The 17,010-nt window shown below is 42.6% G+C and overlaps 1 long non-coding RNA gene across 1 annotated transcript; it reads right to left on the bottom strand.

Moving 5' to 3' along the window:
- Positions 1 to 736: 736 nt before the first annotated feature.
- LOC120932603 lies at positions 737 to 16,856 on the bottom strand. The gene is made up of 5 exons (XR_005748018.1): positions 16,750 to 16,856; positions 13,320 to 13,388; positions 12,972 to 13,072; positions 9,556 to 9,603; positions 737 to 912 (listed from the first exon to the last, which is right to left on the bottom strand). It is a non-coding gene; the product is annotated as an uncharacterized LOC120932603 (long non-coding RNA).
- Positions 16,857 to 17,010: the final 154 nt, after the last annotated feature.

The following is a 17,010-nucleotide window of genomic DNA, read 5'->3' as shown; positions in this document are numbered from 1 at the left end:
TTTAAGTACCAAAGTTTGTCATCATTCCATGAGTGTGCGCAGTATTAAAGCATGACATGTTGGGTATCTACCCGCCATAACATCATTTTTCACATTATACCCCAAAATCGGGGTATATATTGGGCCGGATTCAGAAAAGAGATACGACGACGTGTCTTACACCGTCGTATCTTAGGCTGCAATTTCAGGCTGGCCACTAGGTGGCGCTTCCGTATGTTTACGCAAGGAATATGCTAATTAGGTAGATACGGCGATTCAGAAACGTACGTCCCGCCGGCTCATTTTTTTTTACGTCGTTTACGTTCGGCTTTTTCGGCGTATAGTTACCCCTGCTATATGAGGCGTAGCTAATGTTAAGTATGGCCGTCGTTCCCGCGCCGAGTTTTGACATTTTTACGTTGTTTGCGCAAGTCGTTCGCGAATACGGCTTTACGCCATTTACGTTCACGTCGATTCCAATACGTCCTTGCGGCGTACTTTGGCGCAATGCACACTGGGATATTTTACGTTAAAAAAAACGCGGGGTCAAGGCAAATTTAAATACAACACGCCCCCAACATGCCCATTTGAATTACGCGGCCTTACACCGCAACACATACGTTACGCTGCAATAGAGGACTCTGTAAAAAAAAAAAAAAAAAACACACATTTTAACTTTAGAACCAATTTAACTACAGCTGTCTATGTAGCTATGTTATTATTCTTCAACTACAAATTATACTGACAAACTTCTCAGAATAAAATTCTTCTTTTTTTTTTTTTTTTATTAAGAACCTCATAACGGCTGCATACAGAGCACAATATAAAAGAGAGGTAAAATACATAGGCAATAAAACAAGAGTTATGTTTCAAAAAGAGGTAAGGGCCAGTGCCGAGATACTATTTTTTGTCCTTCTTTTTCTTCTTTTCACACTATAGATAAAAAAAAAAAAAAAGAAAGTTTTAGAAAAAACAGATACACATTAAATAATACTTGTATTTTCTTTGTTCCTCTGGTCAACAATGTGGCTGTTAAATGTTCATTAGATTGTCTCCAGATCTGGTAAATAGGGGTGGATTAGAAGTCTATCCCTATTGATATCTATAGACATCTATCAGATCTCTAAAAATTCTTTCATAGATGATAATATACAGTCCTGATCAAAAGTTTAAGACCACTTGAAAAATGGCAAAAAATCATATTTTACATTGTTGGATCTTAACAAGGTTCCAAGTAGAGCTTCCAAATGCAACAAGAAGAAATGAGTGCGAGACAAAACATTTTTTGAGCATTCAATTAAAAATAATGAATAAACTGAAACAGGCTGTTTTTCAGCTGATCAAAAGTTTAGGACCACACCTCCAAAAAAAAAACTAAACCCCCCCCCCCCCAAAACAGAAATCCAACTTCCAAACATGAACTCAGTAATGAGTAGCTCCGCCGTTATTGTTGATCACTTCAAAAATTTGTTTCAGCATGCTTGATGCAAGCGTTTCCATGAGGTGAGTGGGAACATTTCTCCAAGTGGTGATGACAGCCGCACGAAGGCCATCTACTGTCTGGAACTGTTGTCCATTTTTGTAAACTTCCCTTGCCATCCATCCCCAAAGGTTCTCAATTGGATTTAAATCAGGGGAACACGCAGGATGGGCCAAAAGAGTGATGTTATTCTCCTGGAAGAAGGCCCTTGTCCTGCGGGCATTGTGTACTGTAGCGTTGTCCTGTTGAAAAACCCAGTCGTTGCCACACAGACGAGGGCCCTCAGTCATGAGGAATGATCTCTGCAACATCTGGACATAGCCAGCGGCCGTTTGACGCCCCTGCATTGTTCCACTGAAGGAAAAAGCTCCCCAGACCATTATGGTGCCCCCTTCACTGTGGCGCGTAGAAAACATCTCAGGTGGGATCTGCTTGTCATGCCAGTAACGTTGGAAACCATCAGGACCATCAATGTTACATTTTTTCTCATCAGAGAATAAAACTTTCTTCCACCTTTGAATGTCACATGTTTGGTGCTCTCTTGCAAAGTCCAAACGAGTAGTTCTGTGGCGTTCAAGGAGACAAGGTTTTTGAAGATGTTTTTTGTTTTTGAAGCCCTTCAGTCTCAGGTGCCGTCTGATGGTTATGGGGCTGCAGTCAGCACCAGTACAGGCCTTAATTTGGGTCGAGGATCGTCCAGTGTCTTGATGAGAGACCCTGCTTATGCAGTTCAGCAACCCGACCACGTTCAAAAAGGGAGAGTTTTTTTGCCTTTGCCATCACAACGTGTGACTACCGAAAATGACAATGAATCCACATCTTTGCACAGATTTGGCCTTTTAAAGGCATGTGGTCCTAAACTTTTGATCAGCTGAAAAACAGCCTGTTTCAGTTTATTGAAAATTTTCAATAAATTAAATGCTCAAAAAATGTTTTCTCACTCTCATTTTTTCTTGTTGCATGTTGAAGCTCTACTTGGAACCTTGTTAAAGCGGAGTTCCACCCTATTTTACAACTTAGCAGCATTCTATTTAACACTTCCCCCTTAAATATATTTGGCATGTTTTTTTTTTAAAAACTCAGTTTTATTTCTGTGAGTTTCTTTCTCCCGCCGCGGCGGAGTGACCTCGCCGTCCCATCTAGCGCTGCTATGCCTCCTGGGAGATGTGTGTCATCAATCCCAGGAGGCTGGGCTGAACTATCGCATCTCGAGTGGGAGGGCGGGCAGTGCCGCCCATAGAGGTGGTGTCCTCTTCCTCTTGTCCCTCTCCAACTCCTCCCTGCTAGCACCGCCCCCGTCCTCCTGCCTCCACCACCCGCCCGCCATCTGTCTCCAGTGCGGGGAGAGTTACAGATCATCAGGATGACAGAGCGCATCTCGGTCTGATAGGTCTGTATGTGAGAACACCGATCATAGTACAGCCTCACCTCCCTGTACATTGAAACAGTGCGCTCTGCACTGTCTATCACAATTCTGGTGCAGGGAGGTGGAGCAGTACCACGAGCGGTGTTCTCACATACAGACCTATCAGACCAAGATGCGCTCTGTCATCCTGATGATCTGTAACTCTCCCCACTCTGCACTGATGGGCACTAATAATGCACTGTTGTCACAGAGTTAGTGGGAGAGCGGAGCTTGCCAGCATATATGCTGCCACTGCACTCAGCAAATGCAGCCACTGTGCCATCAAACACTATCACACTTGGGCCATCAAATGCATCCACTGTGCCCAACGCTGCATCACTTTGCCCGTAAAACGCATCCATGTTCTGGGGGCTATGCGATTTGGCGGGAGACTGATGCGGTGTGCTGGGGCCGATGTGGTGTGCTGGGGCTGATGCGGTGTGCTGCGATGTGCTGGGGCCGATGCGGTGTGCTGCGATGTGCTGGGGCCGATGCGGTGTGCTGGGACCAATGCGGTGTGCCGGGGCCGATGCAGGGTGCTGTGTCGGGGCCGATGCAGTGTGATGTGCCGGGGCCGATGCGGGGTGCCAGGGCCGATGCGGGGTGCTGTGCCGGGGCCGATGCGGTGGGCTGGGGCTGATGTGGTGCGCGATGTTATGGTGGCAATGTGCTGTGCTGGGGGAAGAAGGAAGCAGGAGGAACTCGGCACAGCACAGGGATGGTGGGAACCCCTCACAATGGGCACAGCAGGTGTACAGACCCAGGAACTCAGTGCAGGGATGGTGGGAATCCCTCATGAAGGGTTCCCACCATCCCTGTTCTGTGCTGACTTCCTGTGGCTGTACTCCTGCTGTGCTCGTTATGAGCATACGAATCCGAAGTGAGTTTCGGGCACAAAATACGAAATAACGGCTAATGCGAAACGGAACTAAACAAAATGAATTTATTGACAGTGCACATGTCTAGTATATGTATACACACCACATATATAACAAGATATATATATAATCTTGTTATGTAGATATATCTGCACAGGAACAAATTATTTTGTATATTTACTGGTTCCTGGAAGGAGGAGAGGAGAAGAGGTTTGCATAGATAAGGGGCGGCAACTTCCTCTGACACTCCCGTTGCTATTGAAACCTATTACACTACTTGTGCAGCACTGAGCATGTGCGAGATCTGCAAGGCTGAAATCCAGGAAGTCATACAGTCTGGCTTCATGATGCCCACACTTAAGATGGCCCCAGTTAATTTCTATTTTATAAAGTGACTAAATGCTGTAACAACCTAACAAAACAGACCTTAGTTTACAGACTAACTTTACTAGAATACATTAAGCTTGTGTATTACAGGGGTATTTATATTTAAAAAGTGAAATTGAGGCTGGAACTCCGCTTTAAGATCCAACAATGTAAAATATGATTTTTTGCCATTTTTCAAGTGGTCTTAAACTTTTGATCAGGACTGTATTAGTAAGGTTTAATATTTAGGTACTTGTTTTCTAAAACTCTTGTGAGGATCACAGCATTATATATTGAATTTAATATATATATATATATATATATACCGTATTTATCGGCATATAACAAGCACCTTCATTTTAAGGGGGAAGTTTCAGGTGAAAAAAAAGTTTCAGCAAAAAAAAAAACTTTTTACATTTTAAATAAAGAACTTTTAAGCAAAATAAGGGTCAGTGCCCATCAAGGCAGACTCACAATTGCCCATCAATGCAGCTCAATAATTGCCCATCTGTAGCCTCATAATTGCAGCTTAATAAATGCCCATCTGTAGCCTCATAATTGCCCATCATTGCAGCTTAAATGGGTTGTAAAGGAAATTTATTTTTTTCCCTAAACAGCTTCCTTTATCTTAGTGCAGTCCTCCTTCATCCTTCGATTTTGCTTTTAAATGTCCTTATTTCTTCTGAGAAATCCTGACTTCCTGTTCTTCTGTCTGTAACTACACACCGTAATGCGAAGCTTTCTCCCTGGTGTGGAGAAAGCCTCTTGAGGGGGGAGGGGGCGAGCAGGAGTGTCAGGACACTCTCTACTTTGCAGATAGAGAAAGGAGTTGTGTTTTAGTGGGCGTCCTGACACTCCTGCTCGCCCCCTCCCCCCTCAAGAGGCTTTCTCCACACCAGGAAGAAGCCTCGCATTACGGCGTGGAGTTACAGACAGAAGAACAGGAAGTGAGGGTTTCTCAGAAGAAATAAGGAAATTTAAAAGCAAAATGGAAGGATGAGGTAAGTGAAGGAGGACTGCACTAAGGTAAAGGAAGCTATTTAGGAAAACAAATGTTTTCCTTTACAACCCCTTTAATAAATGTCCATCTGTAGCCTCATAATTGCCCATCATTGCAGCTTGTTCAAGGGAGGACAGGGAGGGGGGCGGAATGAGCGCCATCGGATTACATACAGCGAAAATCTACTGTTTACTTGGCGGCCTCTGTACTTGATTCTATGATAGACAGAACACTGGTCCAATGCCAGCCCAGGAGACGAGACTTCCTATTACAGAGGCCACTGAGTAAACAGGATTCTTGCTGTATGTAATCTGATGGCGCTTGTCCCGGTCTCTCCGAGACAGCCCAAATTTCCGTATCGGCGTATAACACGCACACACTATTTGCAGGGTGAAAACGTGAGTGTTATACGCCAATAAATAGTGTGTGTATATATATATTAATACTAGAAGCTTTGTCTTCTACTGTATATGTTTTTTGAACAGTTTTGAAATGTTAAATATTTTTTTTTTTTAATAATTACCCAAATACTAGGCTGTTTGGTATATGAAAATAATTGTATATACATTGAAACCAGGAGGTCATGATTACCATTGCTGTTCTTTTTATGAAAATAAGTGAAAACATCTTGTTTTGAGAAGACAGTGCTGTACTTTAGCATTTTAAAGACGCTTATTTGGACACTTTTGGCTCCCTTACCATAATACTAATATTCAATATATAAGAGCAGCTCTGCACCTAAAGCTCCTCTGCATGCATCTCTCAGGTGCCAATTCGACTTATTTTCTGCCAGTATAGCAATTCCAAATTCCCCAAAAGATTAGCATGCAATCGGAATGGCAGCAATTCTTCTTTATTTAGTAACATGCTCTTTAAGCAGAATTAAGCTCTGGTTTAAAAAATAAATAAATACTAGCAGGTAGGATTTTAGGCCTCTTTTATGTCTCTTCTGCCATAAAACTTATTTACCTGTCTGCTATCATTGTATAATCACAGAATCTGTTCGAGGAAAATTTAACTTTTATATACATACAAAGGAGTTTATTACTCCTGGTTAGCCAATAGAGAAGACTGGCTAAAGCAGTGGTTCTCAACCTGGGGGTCGGGACCCCCTCAGGGGTCAAATGATGATTTGCCAGGAGTCACCAAATTTTGGGCTGTTCCTGAAGCCCGGACCAATCTCACAGCCTTTTTGTGGCCACCCAGCAGGGCTGTCCCTGGAGCCCGCGGCCGCCCACTTAGCCTCTTCGCAGCCGCCCACTCAGTTCACGGCATGGCTGGGGGGCAGAGACTAGAGGTCAGCTGACTGGTAAGTAATGTGAAGTGGAAGGGGCCGGAGGAGACCCTATATCCTGTATTTCGGCATAGGTGTCACTGCTACGAGACACCACAAAGTCAGAGACACAGTGAGTAGGACTACCTGTGATTAGAGTTGCCATTAAAAGTCCCCACTACATATCAGCAGATGACCTTGATCAAGAGCACCCAAGTTGGCTGATCAGAACTCCCCCAGCATTGCCACTTAAACCCCCCCACCAAGGAGTAAGAGAAAGAATACAAATAGAGGAAAAGAGGAGGAGGAACAAAGAAAAAGGGAAAGAAAGAATAAGAAAAAGAACAAGAAAGATGGCTAAAGAGTGGAATGAGGGGAAAAAATTAAATAAAAATTAGGATAGAGAGAGATAAAAGGGAAGAAAGGAGAACAAAGAGAAAGAGTGGTACATCCCAAAATGTACCATAAGGGGTTTTAATACTGTACGAGTAAAAGGGACTCAGGTAGCGCTAAATGTCCATGGGTTAGGGGTGCAAATTACTTGCCTTGCCTTGGGTGCTGACAACCCACGCTTTGAAAATAATTTTACTGTTAGGGGTCCCCACAACTTGGGAAATTTTATTAAGGGGTCACGGCCCTAGAAGGTTGAGAACTACTGGGCTAAAGAATGAAGATTCTGGATGTAGAAGATGACAGCAAGGGCAATGGAGAAATGAGGGAGAGCATGAGCCTTACCTCAATAGAGTGAGGGAATTGGATCTTTCATAATGTATTCTGTGCATACTTTAGGGCAAGTGCTCTGGGGAACTGTGGCAGCATAATTCTTCTTTCAAAAATTTGTACTGCATCCAGAGTTGTTAAATAACTCTTATGGGAAAGAGCTGGGAGCAGCGCAAAATACATAAGAGCTTGTCTGTTTACGGTACTAATGAAATAAGTAATGCATGGCTATAAATGGCAATTGCACCACATCCCCTACACTTTAAGAATATGGGCACCCTCACCTAACAAAAAGAGGACTTCCATTCATGGAGACTGAATTTTTCTAAAAAATAGTAAATCTCTCAAACCTTTATCTTTGTACATATAAGTTAAAACTAATAGGTATTGAATACTGCCATATATGGTGGGAATGCCCCAAGATTCACACTTTTTGGGTGGATATGAAGGATCAAATTAAACACATACTAGATGTTGATATACCTCTCCCACCACTCCATTTACTTCTACATGTTGCTACCATGCCGATTGGCCACTACAAACAATGCATGTTGTCCTGCCTAGTAAAAGCAGCCCAGAGGTTGGTGTCAATTTACTGGAAACAGTCTTGGGGCCCCTAGTAGAGAAGACTGGGTCAAAAGGGTAAATTAGATCATAGATGCAGAGGAGTGATGGCAAATTGTAGGGGTGCAATGGAGGGCTTTGATAAGACTTGGGAAGTTTGGTTACACTACAATTCAGGGTCATCGGTCCAGTTGTATTCCCCTGGCACTTTGCCCATTCCACCTTGGAGACTAGGTTGGACCATTTACTCGGATATCGAAGACTTGACATGTATAGAGCAAAGCTTTCCTATCATATCTATATTGATAATTGCCAATAAACAAGGACAGAAATCCCTGTTTACTGGTGGTCTTTGACCCTGTTGTACTTTCTTTTATTGCTTTTATTTTTTTTCTGAACACTCTTAGTTGTTAGCAGGTGGTGAGAAAGTAACACAACGCTGCCTGCTTTAACTCGTTTAACTTGTTTGCTGTAAGGCACACGGTTGCAGGGAATTTGCAGAATGGCCTTATTCACTTAAATGGGTCATGCCTGGCAGGTGCTACACCCACCTACAATAACAGGGCATATAACTCTTGCTGTGGCTGCGACATATGTACACCCCTGGCCACTACAGCTAAAGGGGGTGCAGTTGGTATGGGGTGGTAGAAAAAATGTCTTAACTATGGGGTTCTACCACCCCCAAACTACAAATGTAAATTAACCCTTACTACTCTAAACCCCCTATAAGGCTGCTTTCACACTGATATGCTGCGGTTTACCTGCACCACGGGTGCATAGCAGTTCATCTGCGACCTTCCTGGGTTAGCTGCGCTTTGCTATAGACTTCTGTTATATCCTGTAGGTGTGTGCGCTTTATAAAAGCGCACCAGAACTTGTGCATTCAGAAAGTGCACCAAACCTGCAGGATATAATTGAAGTCTATGGCTAAGCTCAGCAAACCTGCATAAAAGCTACAGGTACACTGCACTGCACTGCACTCGTGCTGTGGGTAAACCGCAGCAAATCAGTTTAAAAGCTGCCTTATATTATATTGTTTCTTCAAACTGACCTGAATATCTCTTCTTTCCTGCTGCTGGTACCACTATGGAGACCGCTAGAAGTGAAGTGCAGTTAGTGTCACTCCGCATGGGTCAGAAGACGGCACTACAGAGGAGGCATCGGCTTATGCGGCTCTTGCTCCTAACTACTGTTTGATGCTCTGGGATGGCGGGTTAGCGGGCGATCTACCAGTCACTGGGCCGTGATATACTGGTTGCTGACCCCTGATCTAGAGAGACTTTGTAGAATTTTCTATGCGAAAAATTGGTGCTAGGGTTGCTCATTGGATGAATGTCATTATTCTGTGTCACCTCTAGCACCAGTTAATTAATATCCCATGCCAAATATTTTGACACAATCATACATGGCAAAAGTGTGTAACTATTCGGTTAGTAGTGCCTCTCTTGCATTCCTCTGATGGATACATGCTTATAGCACTTATGGTTGTTTGTGATTTGGACATCTCATGTATTGTGCATATTTTTTGTACTCTGGAAATCAAAATGGAGTCATTGATCCAATATCCACATAGGTTCCCAGTATTTGGTCTGCTTGGTACAAGAAAGATAAAGAATGGGGAGGACGGGAGGATGTAGTCAGGGGGAATATCTTCCACCACTCTCCCCACACTACAGTATATTAAAATAAAGAAGATTTTCTGCCATCCCAATTGTTTTTTTTGGGCATTTGGAATAAATACTGTACTATACATAATATTCCAGTAACCATGTGTAGGTATTCCTTTAAAAAAGCCTTAGGAACATAGTGCACATCTACTGTAACTATCAGTTAGTGATTGAGCACACGGCGCAAAACAATATCATATCAATATCTACAGTAGGGTCTTACATCAGAGTCGCTGTCAGAGCTGGAACTACTGCCTGATTTATCTCCTTCCTGGGGATAAAAAGAAGACACGTAAGTCAGATATCATTACTGAAAAACAAAAGAAAAGAAAACTGGATTCAGATTACTGCTCTTGTTCTATCACATTACCCTTTGCTGCTCTCCATTGGTTAGCCCTTCCGCCTAGCAGCACTAAGGTCATCGGTTCAGGTCCCGGCCAAGGCACAACCTTTCTGGAGTTTGCATGTTCTCCCTGTGACTGCGTGGGTTTCTGATCGGTTTACTGGCTGCTGTCTAAATTGGGCCTAGTATGTGTATGTATGAATGTGAGTTAGGAACCTTAGAGTGCTGGCTTAGGGCAGGGACTGGTGTGAATGTATAATAAATATGTAAAGTACTTTGTAAACTTTTGGCGGTGACGTCAGTACGTCTCCTCCCGACGTTTCGTCTAATCAGACTTGCTCACCCGTGAGCAAGTCTGATTAGACGAAACGTCGGGAGGAGACGTACTGACGTCACCGCGATTGAGGACAACACGTTCTATTACCGGCCGGATTCTTTTTATGCTGTTTTTATCGTCATATCTGTAAGTGTGCTACTTTTTATTCAATAAATGTTCCAAAACGTTATCACACTATTGTGAGCTTTCTTCTCCATGACCGTTGTTTGCCTGGTGAGTCCGAGGACTGTCTTGTGAGAAGATCTTTTCCATCTGCTGCCTACATCCCCCTTGCGGTTTCTGATCTATTTAGATCCAGGGCTCTGGTAAGGGTCAGTGTGTACTTTGGTGGTGGTTTGCATGTCACACTGTTCGTTTGCCAGTCACAGGGGGATGATCTATGTGTGTATACCATACAGTATTACACTATTTTAGTTTATTTTGTTTTCTGGATGCTCTGCTGACGGACTGCTGGGAAGACTATATCAAGACTCTGATCCCCTGTGCAGCCCAGGTGTTTGGCTACCTGCTCGGCTTGATCCATTTGGATCTTATTATTCGGTAAGGGTCAGCATTTTCAGGGAGCAGTGATCCAGATCCTCTTCACTTATGGGATTTTCATATGGAATTTAATTATTCACAGAACTTTATCACTATTTATATATATATTCTGTTTTAGAAGAATTTTTTCCTATTTGGACTCTGTAGTGTTCACCATTATATGACCTAATAATAATTTATTTCTAAAAATCTAAGTGATGTTCTGAAATTCTGATGTGATCTCTCTTTAGATGCATTGTGCTTGCTCTTATGTTATATATCCCATTATTATTATATTTTACTTTTTAAATTTTTGGTTTTAATCTAGACTTACCTTGTCACTAATATATTACGTATTTATTCATGTATACAGGAACCATAAGATCTTTTTATTTTATTTGAACACATTCGTCTGTTTGGAAGTATGCCAGCAATTTTTAATACAAATCATTTACCTTTTTTGTGTATTCATTCATGTTCCAAAACTTACATTTTTACTGAAGAAATACAATTTATACAGCTGGTATACAAACATGCTCCTCCATTGATATTAGTTAGTGGGGGTGTTTTTCTCTGGGTTTATGCTGAGTGCCACCTAGTGCACCCTACTGGTATAGCAGGCAGGCTTCCAGATTTCGCTGCATATAAATTCCATCTTCAAACATGGCTCAATGGCCACAGCCTAAAGAAAGAGCATGCATGCTCCGAACGCGTGCCTTGCTATCGCTAGTGATGCCCCTGGCTTCGGCTCTACCTCTGTACATCCAGGATTCTTGGACCAGCTCCAGGAAGTGTTGGTGCCTGCCCACACTGCCGAGGGCTCCATCCGGTCTTCCTGACGAGGAATTGCAGTGAAGGAGAATATTGCAATAATGTACATTATTTATTATGTGTAATCTAAAAACAAGTAGAGCAAAAAGGATGGGACTATAACGGTGCAAGAATCAAACCGAGAAATAATATTATGATAAAATCTTCAAAATTTATTAACAAAATTATCTTAACCGCTTAAGGACCCCTTCATGCTGATATACGTCGGCAGAAGGGCATCGCTGGGCACAAGTATGTACCTTTTAAGAGCCCAGCCGCTCGCGACCTGGTCCTGTGCTCCGTAACTGTGCCCGCGGGACCCGCGGACCCGATCACCGCCGGTGTCCCGCGATCGGGTCACAGAGCTGAAGAACGGGGAGAGGTAAGTGTAAACAAACCTTTCCCCATTCTTCCTTGTGTGACTGCCACTGATCGCCTGTTCCCTGTCATAGGGAACGACGATCAGTGACATCACACGCAAAGCCACGCCCCCACACAGTAGAAAACATGCCCTAGGAAACACTTAACCCCTTCAGCGCCCCCTACAGGTTAACCCCTTCACTGTCAGTGTAATTTTTTACAGTAATCAGTGCATTTTTATAGCACTTTTCGCTGTAAAAATTACAATGGCCCCAAAATAGTGTCAAAAGTGTTCGATGTGTCTGCCATAATATCGCAGTTCACGGAAAAAATCATTGATTGCCGCCATTAGTAGTAAAAAAATATATTATTAAAAATGCCATAAAACTATCCCCTATTTTGTAAAAGCTATATCTTTTGCGCAAACCAATCAATAAACGCTTATTGCGATTTTTTTTTAACCAAAAATATGTAGAAGAATACGTATCGGCCTAAACTAAGGGAAAAAAACGTTTTTTTATATATTTTTGGGGGATATTTATTATAGCAAAAAGTAAAAAATATTGCATTTTTTTTTTTAAATTGTCGCTCTATTTTTATTTATAGTGCAAAAAATAAAAACCGCAGAGGTGATCAAATACCACCAAAAGAAAGCTCTATTTGTGGGAAAAAAAGGACGCCAACTTTGTTTGGAAGCCACGTCGCACAACCGTGCAATTGTCAGTTAAAGCGACGCAGTGCCGAATCCCAAAAAAGGGCCTGGTCCTTTAGCTGCATATTGGTCCGGGGCTTAAGTGGTTAAAAAGTAATGTTAAAAAACATAAGCTTAAACCCATGAAGGCTGAGACCCCAAGCGGATATCATCCCCTGAAGAAGCCCAATACATAGGGCGAAACATGTCGGGATTCAACTCTATGCCGCTCTAAGAAGTTCACGGACCACATTCATGGGTTTAAGCTTATATGTTTTTAACATGACTTTTTAAGATAATTTTGTTAATAAATTTGAAGATTTTATCATAATATTATTTCTCGGTTTGACTCTTGCACCATTATAGTCCCATCCTTTTTGCTCTACTTGTTTCTAAAACCCTGGGATGAGGTGCTCTTTATTGTAATAACTTATCCACATTGGTCTACATTCTATCTGTAATCTAGGCAACTGAAAAAAAAGGATAATTTATATAATATTCTAATTTCATCTACCAAATACCATACAGTGAAGGTCATTTTGAAACACATCAATAAAAAACCCAGTTTGAAAGTCTCACCTTTTTATCTTTCTTTTTCTTTTCCTTTTTATCCTTTTTGTGATGCTTTTCATCTTTGTCCTTATTCTTATTCTTGTCCTCATCATCACCCTTCCCAAAAACTACATTATTTATCAAAAGATAATCAAAAATCACATTACAGATCACATACTTATTACATATAGGAGAAAAATAATTGTGGAGTTGGCATCAATATAATAACGTATGTTACATGATTGGGTACTGAAAAGGGGTAAGTGATTTTATAGTACAGACTGTAAATGAACACATATGACGAGCTTCTAAGATAAATATGGTCTTTTAGTGAATTTTACAATAATCCAGATATATGTTGAAAATGATACTTACATTTCATAACACCTGACATTTTTGTGGAGTGCGCAGGTTACGCAGATTTATGAATCCTTTGCTTTACTCCTAATAAAAATAAAAAAGATTATTTAAGTGAAACAGACTGTATTCCTGTCGGTCTGATCATTAGGTAGCATCCATCCTCAAGATCTAGAGAAAAACCTTTCTGGTTTTTAGTTTCAGTTACTGTAAGGTTAAAACCCCTGAGGCCGGGTTCACACCGTCCCTGCATGCGGCTCACAGCAGGGGTCCGATGCGTGCTGGTTCACCGGTTCAGGTCCGATTTCAGCCCGAATTTTGGGCTGAAATAGAACCTGAACTGCACCAAAAAAAGGCACACGTTTTTCTGGCGCACCGAACCCGCTGCGGAGATATGTGAAATGCGCATTTAATTTGCATAGGTGTGAACCCTGCCTAATAGTTTTTTTTTTTTCATCCGTGCCCAAGAGAAACAGAAAGTGAAAGGAAATCTTTCCAAAGTGAGGTCCTCTCAAAATCTTGTATTCCTTTTCGGGTGACAACTCAAAACAGAATTTATTTTTACATTTTTTGCCATTTTGTGTCCCATTTGGGAGATTTCCATTTACTTCCCGTCTTGCAGACACTAAAAGAAGTGAGAAAAAATCTCTCCAAAGTGAGGGATTATCGCCGTAATCAGTTGTCACTAGAAGAGCTTTGGAAGATTTTCTCTCTGTTCTTGTGACAACTCAAAATTGGATTTTTCCTTCCCATTCAGTCCCTTGGACAAGTCACTATAGAAAGGATCAAGCTTCGCTATGGGGGTGTGGCCCGCACCCTAGTGACACCAGGGCTGCATGTCCTAACAAACAAGGCGCACTGCCAGGCACCGCTCCGTTTAGGGCAGGCACCAGCATTAGGCATCTCAGTCTCACATTCTCCACCAACGTCCTGGGCTGGCCCCTCTGTCCTGCCCCATAAATTGCCACTCAGTCCAGTGTCCTCCCCAGTTCTGAGACCCCTCAAGTCACCCCCATTCCCTCCTTTGCACAGAGCCCTCCAGTGCATACTTCTGCTGGACAAACTTCCAGTATACTGTTGCAGCCTATGAGGGCCGGCTTCACGAAACAACGGAGGACACCACAGGCTTGTCCCCCAACCCTGCCCCTTCACGGAGATGTCCCACAGAGAGCCCGTGGGGTGGAGGTGCGGCCTCCCATGCTGATTATCCACTCTGTGCTGCTGCTGAAGGGAGCTGAAGCAATAATAAACAAATGCTGGGAGGGCAGCCGGCCGCAGTACTCTATGCTTTTTCACAAACTACAACAGCCAGGTGGACGCAAGTGCCATAGCCAGACCATGCTGGCCGGAATCTACTTCAACCTGACCCTGCATCATGGTCAGTGAGACCACCCCACCTTCTCTAGGGATACTGACCACCCCACTTGCAATGGGGACAAGGACCACCCCATCCCCCTGGGGGCAGAGACCACCACACCTCCCTGGAGACAAGGACCTTGGGGAGCATTGAGAGGGGATCCAGGACTACAACATATCCAATTTTGGGGTCGGCCAGTTTGTCTAGGTAATCAATTATGCCTGTAAATGACTACTGCAATGCAGCACTGAGAAGTGAAAAAAGGTATTGCTTCACTTTAAGTACATTTTCGTTTTACATACATGCTCGGGTCCCGTTGTGTACTTAAAAGTGGGGTATGCCTGTTCTTGAATTACCTTTATTTTATTTTTTTAATGCAAGCAGTGTAAGTACCTGCATTTGCCAGCCTCTTGCCATCTCTGTAAGGCTCCATGCACACTGGACTTAAAAAAAAAGTTCCCATGGCAGAAAAAAACATATACAGATGAGAGATTTTGTACACAGTTTAGGCAAGTTTAGGAGAGTGATGCCGTGTACACAAAACCGTGGATTTTTTTCGGATGGAATTTTGGCTCAAACTTGTGTTGCATACACGGTCACACAAATGTTGTCGGAAATTCTGAACGCCAAGAACGCGATGACATACAACACTACGACGAGCCGAGAAAAATGAAGTTCAATGATTCCGAGCATGCGTAGGATTTTTCTGCGTCGGAATTGCATACAGACGATCGGAATTTCTTACAAGAACTTTTGCCGCTGGAAAATTTGAGAACCAGCTCTTAAATTTTTGCTGTCGGAAAATCCGACAGAAAATGTCCAATGGGGCCTACACACGGTCGGAATTTCCGACCAAAAGCTCACATCGAACATTTCTTGATGGAAATTCCGATCATGTGTACGCGGCATTAGCATTTTTTCTGCCAGAAAGCTCCAATCAGAAACACAAACCAGAAGTTTTTTTTTCCTGCCTCTAAACATTCAGCTGAAAATATACCTCTAATCGTCCCAATGTGCATGGACACATTGAGCTGCTTTTACAGGCAGAACACAAAACTGATTTTTAGCCTTAAAGGGGTTGTAAAGGTACAATTTTTTCCCCCTAAATAGCTTCCTTTACCTTAGTGCAGTCCTCCTTCACTTACCTCATCCTTCGATTTTGCTTTTAAATGTCCTTATTTCTTATGAGAAATCCTCACTTCCTGTTTTTCTGTCTGTAACTCCACACAATAATGCAAGGCTTTCTCCCTGGTGTGGGGTGTCGTGCTCGCCCCCTCCCTTGGACTACAGGAGAGTCAGGACGCCCGCTAACACACAGCTCCCTTCTCTATCTGCAATGTAGAGAGCGTCCTGACTTTCCTGTTGTCCAAGGGGGGGTGGCGAGCACGACACTCCACACCAGGGAGAAAGCCTTGCATTACTGTGTGGAGTTACAGACAGAAGAACAGGGAGTGAGGATTTTTCAGAAGAAATAAGGACATTTAAAAGCAAAATGGAAGGATGAGGTAAGTGAGGGAGGACTGCACTAAGGTAAAGGAAGCTATTTAGGGGGGGGGGGGGAGTTGTACCTTTACAATCCCTTTAAGCAGAGCTGGCATGTGAGAGAACATAGCTTCAGAAGGTCCAAATCAGTGCATCTGCTGACAGGAAGCATGCTGATAGGAAGAGCGAACATAGTGATAGAGAGTTGAGCTCATCAGTGTGCTGCTTCTCCTTTCACTATTCAGTCACAGGCTGGGTTGGGTCCAGAATGACCTGGATTTAGAGTAGGTGGGTTCAACAGTGCTGACCATCAGACTGACAATGTCAGTGGGGAAATCTCTGAATTAAAATAGAATATTGCAGCAAAAGTTGCTTTTATTTGGATTTCTGCTTTGCTCTTCTCTGCCAGAACACAATCAGCAAATGAAACAAAGTCTAACCCTACCCTGATTCATCCAAAATGAAAAAGAAAAAAAGTTTTACTTTTATATAAACTATAAAACGTACTAGAAAACTGTCCCCTTCTATCAATATACAGTGTAACACATGCACAATACGTACAATAGTAAGTACAATAAGGAGGGATAAGGAGGGAAATGTAATAGTTACCTGTCAAAGTGATGGCTGTAGATGGTCTGTCTTCTTTGCAGCTAATACACAGAAAACACCAGCAGTACAGAATAAAAGCTGGGATGGGTTGATGATGTACAACAGCCAACACCCATCATAACCAGTAATACTAGAATGACAGAGCTCCCTTCTAAATCTATGAATCCTCTTTCCAAATCAGTGTTTCGTTAACCTTTTATTCAGTCAAGGCACCCTTTAAAATTATGCACATTAAGGCACTCCATTCTAAAATATAAATTT

The sequence above is a fragment of the Rana temporaria genome, chromosome 3, assembly GCF_905171775.1.
Source record: "Rana temporaria chromosome 3, aRanTem1.1, whole genome shotgun sequence".
In the NCBI taxonomy this organism is placed as follows: Eukaryota; Metazoa; Chordata; class Amphibia; order Anura; family Ranidae; genus Rana; species Rana temporaria.
Note: the sequence above shows the minus strand (reverse complement) of the source record. Positions and strands in the feature narration are given on the sequence as shown.